General features: G+C 39.1%; 1 protein-coding gene across 17 annotated transcripts in view; it reads right to left on the bottom strand.

Annotated features, from left to right (window-relative positions):
* Positions 1-13,309, bottom strand: part of LOC309632953 (contactin-associated protein-like 4) — a 159,475-nt gene that overhangs the window by 96,796 nt on the left and 49,370 nt on the right. For 4 of the 17 annotated variants that reach the window (XR_014247174.1, XR_014247177.1, XR_014247180.1 and 1 more), the window contains 2 exons: positions 9,827-9,942; positions 3,558-3,649 (listed from right to left, as the gene is read on the bottom strand). The exons of 9 other annotated variants lie outside the window; for them this stretch is intronic. The gene's annotated coding sequence lies outside the window, so the exon portion shown is untranslated. Of the gene's footprint in view, positions 1-3,557; positions 3,650-9,826; positions 9,943-11,999; positions 12,034-13,309 lie in introns of those variants that run through there. 4 more of the 17 variants (XR_014247173.1, XR_014247178.1, XR_014247182.1 and 1 more) reach the window with 2 other exon arrangements.

Here is a 13,309-nt window from a genome sequence, read left to right as displayed (position 1 = left end):
AAAATAACCGATCTTGCAATATCCTGTAATCACAACTAAGGAGACAAGAAAGGCAGCACAGCACTCTGCTTCTCTTATACGGGAAGGATTTTTGAAGCCATGTTTCCTTTAAGTAAGAGTGACCTCTGGTGACTTTTTAATTGCACCTCAGTGTACTATGTTAAATTATTCTACAATTCTTTTATACTAGCAAATCATTTAGTACTACATTTTTAGTTTCTTAGCAAAGTGATAAATGCTTTACTGCAGGACCTAAGGATTTCATGTAAATGCCTCCATTTTAATTAATTCATGGAAATTGTGCCCAAAGCTAAATTAAAATTCTGTCTGAAACACGGGGCAGTATTTTCTTAAAGGAGACTAAGGCTCATTTTCAGGAGTGACTCATATAATATGGCATTAAATGAGCTGATACTAAATGATGACAACACAAACTTATCACAGCCTCGGGGCATATATGGATGAATGCTGGAGGGGTAACTATTTGTACAATATGCTTTTCACTTTAGCACAAACTTCCTGGTAAGGGCAGAGTTCCCCAGCCCACCCCACCCCCAGCAGCAAGGTCGGTTTCTAACATGCCTACTAGCACTTTCTTGAAATGCATAATAGCTTGCCTTACTCCCTACAACCTGATTTTTAAAAAATTCTTGAGGGGGATGGGGTGTGGATGTAGGACTAAGGGGGCTTTCTTCCAATCCCTCAAGGAAAGAAAAGCCCTATGATGGAGATTTCAATCTGAATAACACTTCGAAAATTTCTTCCGATTTCCAGATTAAAATGCCTTGAGGTCGGCTGAATCAATTTGGCTAGCATCTTTAGATCAGACTCACATTGCCAGTCCAGAACTGAGAGGTTAATACATCTTCACTGAACCAACAAAATGAGAAACACAGCACATCACGATATACAAGCATGTGCACTTGCAAATGAACCTGAATGGCAGGGTATGTTTTTCCTGTAAGCACAAGCCTTCTAGTTCTGAGGGGTCGATCCTTCTCGTAATTCTGCGGACTCACCAGGTTTGCCGCCTGGGCTCTGCTGCGGAGCCTGCCCGCCGCTGCAGCGCCCGACTTCTTGGTACCCGATTCCGCAGGGCGCCAACTGCAAACATCTACGCTAATGCAGGACCCGGCCAGGTCGGCCAACGATTTCCTTTCTGACATAAATCCTCCAAAATGTATTCATAGTAAAAAGAAATAAATGACATATTGGCATGCTCTTCTCTCCTCATCTCCTGCTATTCTCTCTCTCAGGTCTCTCTCCGCCTCAATATTCTCATGCTAATTTTAGGTTTTACTAGAACTTGAGCTTTCTCAATGAATATTCAAAACAACAGCACACAGACAAAATTCAGCTCACAGACAAGTCAAAACAGGCTTTGTGTATTACAGACTTGACAAGTGGAAAAACCATTGTAAACCATCCTATCCAAGCGTTGGGACTTTGCGATGTTTTTTAAATGCCTCATTTTCAGAAGCAGACCAGTGATTCCATTTGTAAAATTCAATTATTTTTTTAAAAAAACACGAATTCTCAATTGACAGTATAAGTTTTAAAAGATTTGCTGTACTCACAAGTATTCCCTGCTGCTAATGTACTCCAGGGCTGGGCAGACAAAAGAAAGAGCATCCTGAGACAGGCTCCCGCGGCGGAGTCCATGTTCACAGTCGCCGGGGCTCCCCACCCCAAAACCCAAGGTGTCCAGACAGCTGCTCTGAGCCCTGAGTCTGCAAGCTCCCTCCCGCTCCGGGTAGCTAGCGCTCCCTCCTCCGGGCTCGGCGAACCCGCGCAGCCGGCGGGGCGGGAGCCCCAACCTGCAGCCACACCCCCACCCCACCCCACCCCCACCCCCACCTGCTCCCGCCGCGCTGCGAGCTCCACGTGTCCCGGGCGCTCCTGGCGGTGGCGGGAGGAAGTGCGAGCCAAGTCGGTGAAGGTCTTCAACCTGCGCAAGCTCCAAATCCGAATCCGCGGTCCTAGCTCCTTCACCGGCAGGTTTCCCACTCTGAACAGCTGAGCAGTTCAGTGGACTTCAGTCTGAGACCGAGCTTCACCACGCTGATGATGCTTGAGCATTAACACTGATGCTAAGAAAAATGTGAGTTTTTTTTTTTTTTTTGGTTGAAAAGAAGTTAGGACAAGTAACTAATCCGGTTTGAAGAAATTATTTACATGTACTGAGAACTGTTGTAAAAAAGCCTGCTTTTGTTTTCTCAACTCATTTAATGATTCATATTTAAAAATAAAAACCTAAAGAACCTTATTATGGTAATCATTTCGAAACATATACGGTTATATACACAGTGTTATGTGTCAAAATACATCTCAATAAAGCTGGAAAAAATTAAAATTAAAAAATAATTAATTAAAACATCGACCCGACTTCTACTATAATGTCAGCATTTTATTATGTATATTCCTACTTGGAGATTTGAGAATTGTGGTCAGCAGATATATAAAACTAAAAACTGGCATCCTGGGAGAAGGAATCTTACTCCAAATATCATCAGGGAAGTGACCTTATGTTAAGTAGGTAAATTGAATACACTTAATTGAAGAATGAAGAGTTTTGAATCAACTTCTATATACTGCATGTGTATTCCTTTCCATTCAAATTCTTTAATACAATTACCCAAAAGTTCATATTGAAAAATGATGGAATATAAAAGGCATCTTAAATAAATAAATGGATAGATAGATAAATAGATAAATTGTTTCACAGTATACAGATAGAGGCCTGTGGAGGAAGAAGGATTTCAAGATCCATGACCTTGAGGTAAGTCACATGGCCTCCTCTACTTCCTAAAGAGGCTGCCAGCAGATGTAAATGAAGGAGGTATGAGCATGGCATCACTAGGATCAATACTCTCCTAAAACTGTGACCAGACTCATGACAAATGTGCTGAGACTTAGGAACAGTGTCCAGGCATTCTTGCACCATCCAAAGTGATCAGAATATGAAAGTAACTTTAACCTTGAGTAGGGCATTATATGCCTGAGAACAAAGCAGAAAAGCTGTTTTTATTATTTCTATTCTGCAACCTGGGTAAAAAACAAAAACAGGAATAGAAAACATAAATAGCTTGGCAAGGCCACAGAATTTACAAGTAGAATTTGACCCAAATATGTAGATCCTGATCCCAACTTTCCAGCTTTCTCCACTCCTACTCAGGGCCCCTGGGAATCAGGAACTCTTCCCACCCACCCCATCAATCAGCAGTCCCGGGAAACACTGAGTAAAGCTTGCTCGGAGGGTGCATTTAGAACCTTGAAAAAAGCCACAAGCGGTAGAGTGACCTTCATTTATTAGTCAGACATTTTCCTAGTGCCTAATACATGTCCCAGAACCTGAATATGGTATTTCTAATTTTTAAAGCAAATATAAATTAATGATTTACATTAAGTGTCTAATATTTTTTAAAGCCTATACAACAGACAGTCTGTGTGTGTGTGTGTGTGTGTGTGTGTGTGTGTGTGTCTAATCTAAATAAATGGTCACAGCATTCCTTTGAAGTAAATGTTACTCTGCCCATTTAATGGATAGACAGACTAACCTCAGAGAGTTTAATGGATGTGTCACAAAGCAAGCCAGACTTGGACCAGGTCAGCTGAGCTCTGAAACCCCTTCTCACTGGCCCTCAGGTCTCTGAAACAGAAAAGTTGTCACCTGGGAAAACTCTATTCAGTTGTTCATGGGAAATCCATTTAAAATGGGTTAGAAGGCGCCTCAATAATTGATGTCAATTAAAACCAAAAAGGACAATGCTGGTAAATTACTTGAGCAGACATTCAGGATGGATTTTCTAAGTCAGAGATGAAACAGCCCACGAGGGATTGAGATTTGCAGGCAGATGTCCTTGTGCAGTGCACAGCATTGACCACTGGACAGCACTGGGGCTATTACATGATCTTCCAAGACAAGGGCAGCCCCAGGTGAGGAGGCTTGAAGAGACCAGGCAAAGCAGTGCCCAAAGCAGGGACTTGCTAGCAGACAGCTGAGGCGACTCCTGGTTTTACCCCTTTCCAGCTGCCTTCTTTCGCTGGAGACTTCGTGGCTTTGTGCTTCACTTTTCTTGTTTGTAGAATGGTGATGATAGCCAGTCATAGAGCCATTATGAAATTACAGGCCTGAAACCCCCACAAAGGGATGGAAACTGCTGAGCATTCCACGTACCAGCCCCAGAGCTGCCCTGGGAGTTGGTACCCACCCGTGAGACCCCCGGCAGCTGCTCAGCATCTGTGATCCTCAGCTTCGTTGTCTGTTTCATAAGATAATAGAAGTCTTACCAGCAGAGAACTGATCCAAGGGTTACAGGAGAAAATGAATGTCAAGTACTTAACACCATGCTCATCCACAGGGCGCTGGATCAGGTAGGCTGATGCTAGAGCTCCAGGCTCAGAGGAGAAAGGATGCCTAACGGGACCGCCAAGGCCTCCAAGCTAAATCCCTGCAGGCCAGGGGCAGTCCGCTGCATTCTGTGACCTGTTTCCACAGCCCTTTGCTCTTTTATGTAAGAAAGATGACAGATAATCAGCAAGGACCTACTGAATAGCACAGGGAACTCTACTCAACATTCTGTCATAATCTATATGGGAAAAGAATCTGTAAAAGAATGGATACATGTATATGTATAACTGAATCACTTTGCTGTACAACTGAAACTAACACAATATTGTAAATCAGCTATACTCCAATATAAAATTAAATTAAATTTTAAAAAATCAAAACAAAGGAAAGGTGAAGAAAATGTGTAGATCTAATCTTGCACATTTCTATAAGTGATGATTCAAACCCCACAAATCACGCACGCGCATATATGTATGTGTCTGCAGAGTTCACACCAAACACAAAAGAGAACTTGAAATCAGCACACGTCACAAGTAAAAGACAAGAAATCAACTTCCGATGTTCAGAAGTGTGTGGACCCTCATATGTGTAAGTGCAGACAGGCTGCCTAGGAAAGTATATTCTAAGTGAAACTACACCCTTGGCATTTCCTGACCAAAGTCTTCTGTTTTCCTGCTCACCTGGGAGCAGTCTGTGCACTCAGGATTCCCTACCGAGAAGAGGAAGGATCAACTCACCCCACCCGAATGAAATCCTTTCTCAATGCTCTCCATAGATCAAAACATGACTCCATTCATTTTTCTTCTTTATTCAGCAGTTTTCTCCCTGTAAATTATTTCTGCGTGTTTTATCTAAATCTGCGAATACATTTAACTTTACTCTTGTAATGGGAACAGATTTATCATTAAATCCTCTGAAAGAACACTGTGAATAAAATATAATAGTATTTCTATTAGGAGTCATTTTTCCCATAAGCCCCCAGGCAACAAATCCTGAAGAACAATTATGGAGAGACAGACTGCAGGGAGAAGAATTGTCACATGTGTGATAAAAAACACACTGCACGGTGTCTTTGCAGGTTATCTCTGATGAGCTATGTTCCTTATAACTAGCCCTTGGAAGCCCTGGTTTTAACAACCAAAGGATTATGCACCTAATTACATAAAATCTCAGCTAGAGAATAGTCAGCCTCATATTGTTACCCGAAAAACTAGGTTCGCCTCTTGGTGGGTGTCGAGCCAAAAGACACAACCAAGACAAAGAGTGAGAGAAGGAAGGATTTGTTACTTGCAGCAAGTAAGTAGAGCACCAGGGATCTTTCCCAAAGCAGTGTCTCCCCAAACAGCAAAACTGGGGAAGTTTTAAGCTAAGGGTACATGTATATTCATGAAAGGGCTTGGGAGGTAGGCAGAGCCCAGGCTTTAGTTGATTGAAATCCGGAGGATCAGAAAAGGTCAATGCCATCATCCCTTAGGTTCCCTCTGACCTGGTGGTTGAGTGCTTCAGGCTCATCTTTACCATGGAAACAGAACTGGAAGTCTTTACAACTGATACATTATTACTAGTGCTACTTCTCTTGCCTGATAACAGTCAGCATTCTTGTTTTCCCTTAAGATCCTTAATTACTGAGACCTGTTCAAGGGCAAGCACTCTGGCCAGGCTTAGATCACAAAATGGCTTGTACTAAATTAATAGGTGTTCTCTTATGTCCAGAAAGCCATGCCTGGTTTTCTTTCTCTATAGACCCCCTACCTTATCTGCTTATAATATTTCTTTCCAATTCAGCCCATTTCAACCCAGGAGGACTTTTGGGGACTAACAAACACTGGTATCTAAGATAGAACAAACCACAACTAAGAACTTGAAGTATAAAAGCAATACTGCATGGTATTTCCAAAAGTGCTTAATAAACATTTCACAGGATTGCGCATAAACAACACACTTTTCCTGACATTCTGGAACAAGTAGAATCAGAGAGGCTTAACGTTAAAATGAACTGCAGAGTCAGCTGTCCAGCATTCTACCCAATTCAAGCACCACAGTCTCCAATATCATCTTGCACACATGTCCACTGATGGCAGCAGCTGAGGTGCATACATATAGAGAAAAGGGAGATTCTAGAACTTCCTTCTATCATATCACAAAGAAGGATAAATTCACAGAATCAACTACATGAGTGTCCAGGAAAAAAAATTCTTTTTTTTTTTTTTAACTTTTAAAATTGAGATATATTATACCCTTTAAACAAAATTTCTAATTTTATGAAAGGCATAAAAGGTCACAATTTTTCTTTACTTCTTTGGGGTAGGAAGAGGGAGGCAGAGTTGAGTGTATCCTTAAAAGTCCTTTTCTAATTTAAAATTAAAATCAACATCTGATCTTGACCTAAGAATTTTTCTATTGAGGTATAATTGACATAGAACACTATATTAGTTTCAGGTGTACAATTCAATGATTGGACATTTGTGTGTATTGCAAAATGAACATCACAGTAAGTCTGGTTACCATCAATCACCATACACAGTCACAGATTTTTTTCTTTCCTCTTGTGATGAGAACTTTTAAGATTTACTTGCAGCAACTTGTAAATATGCAATACAGTATTAATAACTATATTCACCATGCTATACATTACATCCCTGTGGCTTATTTATTTTATAACTGGAAATTTGTACCTTTTGAACCCCCTTCACTCATGTCACCTACTTCCCACCCCCATCCCCACCCCCCCAGTCTGGCAACCAACTATCTCTTCTCTGTATTTATGAGCTCCTTTTTTTTCTTTTTAAGATTACTCATATAAGTGAGACCATAGGTTATCTTTCTCTAACTTATTTCACTTAGCATAATGCTCTCGAAGTCCCTCCATGTTGTCACAAATGGCAAAATTCCCTTTTTCTTAATGGCTCAATAGTTTTCCAGTGTGTGTATCACATTTTTTTAGCCATTCACCCATCAATGAACACTGAAGTTGTTCCCATGTCTCAACTATTGTAAATAATTCTGTAATAAACATGGGTGTGCATATATCTTTTGGAGTTAGTGTTTTCATTTTCTTTGTACAAATACACAGAAGTGAAATTGCTGGATCATATGGTAGTCCCAGTTTTGATCTTTTGAGGAAACTCCATGCTATTTTCCATACTGTCTGTACCAATTTACATTCCCACCAAGAGTGCACAAGTGTCTCCTTCTCTCCACATCCTTGCCAACACTTGTTATTTCTTATCTTTTGATGATAATCATACAAACAGGTGTGAAGTGATATCTCATTGTGGTTTCGATTTGCATTTCCCTGATGATTAGTGACGTTGAACATCTTTTCCTATACCTGTTGGTCAACTTTAGAATGTGTTCTTTGGAAAAATGTCTATTCAGATCCTTTGCCCATTTTTAATTAGATTGTTTGTTTGCTATTGAGTTGTGCGAGATCTTTATATATATTAGATATTAGCCCATTATCAGATACATGATTTGCAAATATTTCTCCCATTCAATTGGTTGCCTTTTCATTTTGTTGATGGTTTCCTTTACTGTACAAAAGCTTTTTAGTTTGATGTAGTCTCACTTGTTTATTTTTACTTTTATTGCCTTTGCTTTTGGTGTCATATCCAAAAAATCATGGCCATGACCAATGTCCAGGAGCTTACCGTATATGTTTTCTTCTAGGAGTTTTATGATTTCAGGTCTTAAATTCAAGTCTTTATTCCATTTTGAGTTAATTTTTGTATGGTATAAGGTAGTAGTCTAGTTTTATTCTTTTGCATGTGGCTGTCCAGTTTTGCCAACACCATTTGTTGAACAGACTGTCCTTTCCCCATTGTATATTCTTGGCTCCTTTGTGATAAATTAAGTGACCATATATGTGTGCGTTTATTTCTGAGCTCTCTAGTCTGCTCCATTCACCAATGTGCCTGTTTTTATACCAATACCATACCATAGTTTTGTAATATAACTTAAAATCAGGAAGCATGATGCTTCCAGCTTTGTTCTCTCTTAAGATTGCTTTGCTTATTCAGGGTGTTTTGTGGTTCCTTACACATTTTAGGATTTTTTTGCTCTGTTTCTGTGTAAAATGCCATTGGAATTTTGATAGGGATTGAATTGAATCTGTAGATTGCTTCTGGTAGTATGGACAGTTTAACAATATTAATTCTTCTAATCTTTGAGCCACAGAATATCTTTCCATTTATTTGTGTCTTCTTCAGTTACTTTCATCAGTGTCTTATAGTTTTCAATGTACAGGTCTTTCACCTCCATGGTTAAATTTATTCATAGGTATTTTATTCTTTTGATGCAATTGTAAGTGGTATTGTCTTATTACTAGCATATAGAAATGCAACCAATTTTTGTATATTGATTTTGTATTCTGCAACATTACTAAAGTTGTTTCTTAGTTCTAACAGTGTTTTTTTGGTGGAGTCTTTAGGGTTTTCTATATATAATATCATGTCATCTGCAAATATTGACAATTTTACTTCTTCCTTTCCAGCTGGGTGCTGCTGATTTCCTTTTTTTTTTTTGCCTAATTACTCTGACTAGGACTTCTAATACTATGTTGAATAAAAGTGGCGAGAGTGGGCATCTTTCTCTTATTCTTGATCTTAGAGGAAAAGCACAGAGTATGACATCAGCTATGGGCTTCTCATATATGGCCTTTATTGTGTTATAACCAATTTGAGTTTATTGCACAGAATTGAATCTAAATTCAACCATAAGCATTTTAATGATTATCATTAAAAGTCTTTTTAAATTGAAAACAAGACTGAGAACTCGTAATAGTGCTGGTTAATTAAAAAAATACACCCTTAAGGATTAAGTTTATTCCATAATTCCAGTGATATTTTTTTAGGCTGAAGTACTGATGAATGAAGTACTCCAATGTAGAGGAATCTTGAAAATACTCTGAGTGAAATTAGTTAGTCATAAGGAACCATATATTATATGAGCCCATTGATATGAAATGTCAAAAAGGACAAACCTATAGAGACAGAAAGTAGATGAGTGTTTGCTTGGGGCTGTGGGACATGGGACACTTGTAGGCTAGAAAAAGAAAGATTTCTTTTTTTGGAAATTGATAAAATTTCCAAAATTTTTTTTATCAATAAAATTGATAAAATAGATTGTGGAGATGAACGCACAACTCTGTGAATATACAAAAAAACAATTGAATTGGACACTTTAAGTAGGTGAATTGTACAGTAGGTGAATTATATCTCAAAGCTGTTTTTAAAAAGGAATACAGAAACTCTAGAAAAACACTGAATCCATTGACATCTACTTTACCACACTATTCCAAATAGAAATGTAACTGAAAAATGGGAGTTAAAAAACATAAGCAGCAATATCCGTTATTTACTGCCATAATCATGCTGTGAATCAACCAGAAACCTCAGTGGCAGACACCACTTTACTGAGCTCAGGGGTCTCAAGACCACACTCTTGGCTCAGCAGGTGTTCTGGTCTCCTGCGCACCTGCCTTGGGGAGGCTGTTGTCCGCTGATGGAGAATGGCCCCATCTGAGATGACTGGACTTGTGTATCATTGCGCAGCAAACAAACCCAGGCACCTCTCACCGCGGTGGCACAGAACTAAGAGAAGAAGCAGAAAAATACAAGTCTGTTCTGATCTTCGTGTGTCACATCAGCTGGCATTCCATTGACCGAAGTAAATCTCATAACCTAACTCGGGATCAAGGGGTCGGGAGAACAGATTCTGCCTCTTCAGTAAAAGGAGCTGAAAAGCCATGTGTCAAAGAGGGTGAATCCAGGAGCGTGAAGAATGAGGACCATTTAGACCTCAGTCTCTGCCCAGCACAGGGTATTCGTGATGGAAGAAAACTGAGCAGAAATTAAATATTTGCCATCTGGCAGCTTCACTTTCTCACCATTTTCACTTAAAATTGTATCAGAGGGCTTCCCTGGTGGCGCAGTGGTTGAGAATCTGCCTGCTAATGCAGGGGACACGGGTTCGAGCCCTGGTCTGGGAAGATCCCACATGCTGCCCAGCAACTAGGCCCGTGAGCCACAACTACTGAGCCTGCGCGTCTGGAGCCTGTGCTCCGCAACAAGAGAGGCCACGATAGTGAGAGGCCCGCGCACCGCGATGAAGAGTGGCCCCCGCTTGCCGCAACTAGAGAAAGCCCGTGCACAGAAACGAAGACCCAACATAGCAATCAATCAATCAATTAAAAAAAAAAAAGACTCCTCATTTCCTCCTCTTCCCCTTTAAAAAAGAAAAAAAATTGTATCAGAAACTTTGAAATATCTTTCTGTTTCATCTTGATTTAGATAATAGAAACATTTAACAGTTTTGTAATTTAGCTCAAATAATGGCTGCATAATTCAAGTAGATTCAAAAGCAAATAGAATCTAACTTATAATAGCAAGTTTTGATATAAATGCCACTGGATGATACTGTGAGTATGTGACATGAGCTGGATGACTTGCTTTTTAATTATAGGAACTTTTAGCTTTTGCAAAGATAACTACTTTTTAAAATGCTTTTCTAGATGTTCTTGTCTTATCACAGAAATACATTCTTATATGTACATGTATAATTCGCATAGAGAAGTGTTAATAACAACTCCCTACACACACACACACACACACACACACACACACACACTTCCATTGCTCTATTGTTATGTCATTGACATAACTGATGAAAACTAGTTTCCTTCATGTCCATACACACATTTATAGGATTAGGTTCATTTTCCTTGTATTGTAATTACAATATGATGTTATTCCTCAGCTTGAACTAGATTAAAATTTTGCATTTGTATTTTTCATTTCCATGTGGAAAATGAAATCTTATTTTTGCCTGTCAGTCTAAAACCACTTTGAATCGTAAATTGGTCTCCTATGGTAAACCTTTAAGACCTCTTTTTTTTGTTGCTGTAACCTTTTCTACATGGTGGACTTTATTAGTTACATTAATTAAATAACAAATGCCCACCTTATTGAGCTGGGTATGCTTTAATCCACAGGCACAAATCAAAAGAAAGAAATGATTATAACATTAGAGTTAAAAAACAAAAAGCTTTGGTTGATTTTCTGGTAAAGAATGGTTGAAAAGGAACCTAAAGTCGTTCCTTTATTTGAAGGCTTAAGTAATTGTACCTGCCAGGTCATAGACGAGAGGGACGCCTCTCACTTACCACCCCCTTTTGTGTGTTTCAATTACTGGGAAGGTTAATGGTGCTGAACAGCTGAGGTATGAAGGCACCTTTCATTATCTTCCCCATCAGAAGTCCCCAGAGCCCGTTCACCTTCCCTCGTGTTTATGGGAAAAGACACAGTGTTGTCTCACAGCCCAGAGTACATGAGAACCAACTTCTCACAGCCTAGCAGATCTTTGGCAACATTTTCTGGAAAATAATTCTGCCCCTTTCAGAGCAAGCGTGCAATGTAAATTGAACTCAAATACCAACATCATTTAGAATGACTGAAATAATACCTTGATCTTGTGACTTGTATAGTCTCATTCTTCTAAATTTTAACTTTAATGATGCTTATTTATTAAGCAAGTACAGAGTATATGGGCAGAATTTTTCTTTGAATATTTTATATTGAATGAATTGAAATAATTGGGATGTTAAAGGACTAGGGAATGATAATGAACATGTATGCACTGAAGCATTTACTCTGTACTAGGTAGGTTCTCTTCTGTATCATATCATAATGCCACCAAACATTAAAATTTAAAACAATTTATAGGTGTCCCTTTAAGACCCCTCCTCTCTGAATATCGTCCTCCATGTTGACTCCATCAGGATTCACTTACCTAGAAACAATAGGTAACCTGTGACCAGGGCAGATGTTCAGGGAATGGAAAGGAAATTACGGCTCCACCAAACCTCTCTTGCACAAGTACAGATGTGTTTGTATTTAGCCTGAGACAAAAACTTTGTTCCTTTTCCTTCATTATTCTTCCTAACATGCAACAAAGGCAATTGTAGGAAAGGCAGTGTGGCCCTAAATTCCCCCTCAGCTGATCTTTAAGAACTTCAGACATTTTCCAAAGAAGATTTTGATCTAGGGAAGGACATCAAGCTCCAAATTAAGGTGGAATATGTGGGAAAAGGGTCACTGGGATAGGGTTGCCAGGTAAAATACACCATGCCCAGATAAATTTGAATTTCATATAAATATATAGTTTGGGAGACATACTTACAATCAACAAATATAAATCTGGCAACTTAACATTGCACTGCACCATACAGATGGCAGATGATTTTAGAAAGGAGGGTCATGGGGATATAAAAAAAGAATGTGAAACTCAAGAGTTTTTTCTAGGGTAAGGGTCAACAAACTGGCATGAGGTCCAAATCTGCTTTGTTCCTGTCTAAACAATGTTTCATTGAAACACTGCCACACCCATTCATTAAGTACAGTCCAAGGCTGCTTTCACTCTGCAGTGGCAGCGTTCAGTAGTTGCAGGCCCACAGAGCCTAAATATTTACTATCTGGCCCTTTAACCAAATAATAAAAAATAAAAAGTCCCAGTTAAACTGCTAAAATTACAATTGTCATTCTAAATACTCACTATTTCCCCTCTCTGATGAAAGGCTTCTTTCCATAGGCATGCCTGATATGATAAAGCTGAAAATATGTAGGCTTTTAAATAAGTAATATTATTCTACTCAATGGATTTAAACATAAGGCAATATTATCACTTCAAGAAAAATAAAAAGAGCTTTGAGAATTTTTTCCATATGTCCACATTTGTGTTTCACAACTCCAGACCACCTAATGCCAACTTTCATTTCTCAGCAAAATGAAGCAGAGGATATTACAAAAAACTCAGCGATGTCAAATCCAGCCACCAGTTAGATCTTCCAATTTTCAGTACAACATTTCCTGCCAGATGTGGCTCAATGTGGCTTAAAGAAGCAATTGTTTAATTCTCATGTGGAGAACTATTGTTCTGGAAGAATGAGGGCATTATAGGATT

The sequence above is a fragment of the Balaenoptera borealis genome (assembly GCF_965194805.1).
Source record: "Balaenoptera borealis genome assembly, chromosome: 8".
In the NCBI taxonomy this organism is placed as follows: domain Eukaryota; kingdom Metazoa; phylum Chordata; class Mammalia; order Artiodactyla; family Balaenopteridae; genus Balaenoptera; species Balaenoptera borealis.
The sequence above is the reverse complement of the archived record's forward strand: the minus strand, read 5'-3'. Positions and strand labels throughout refer to the sequence as shown.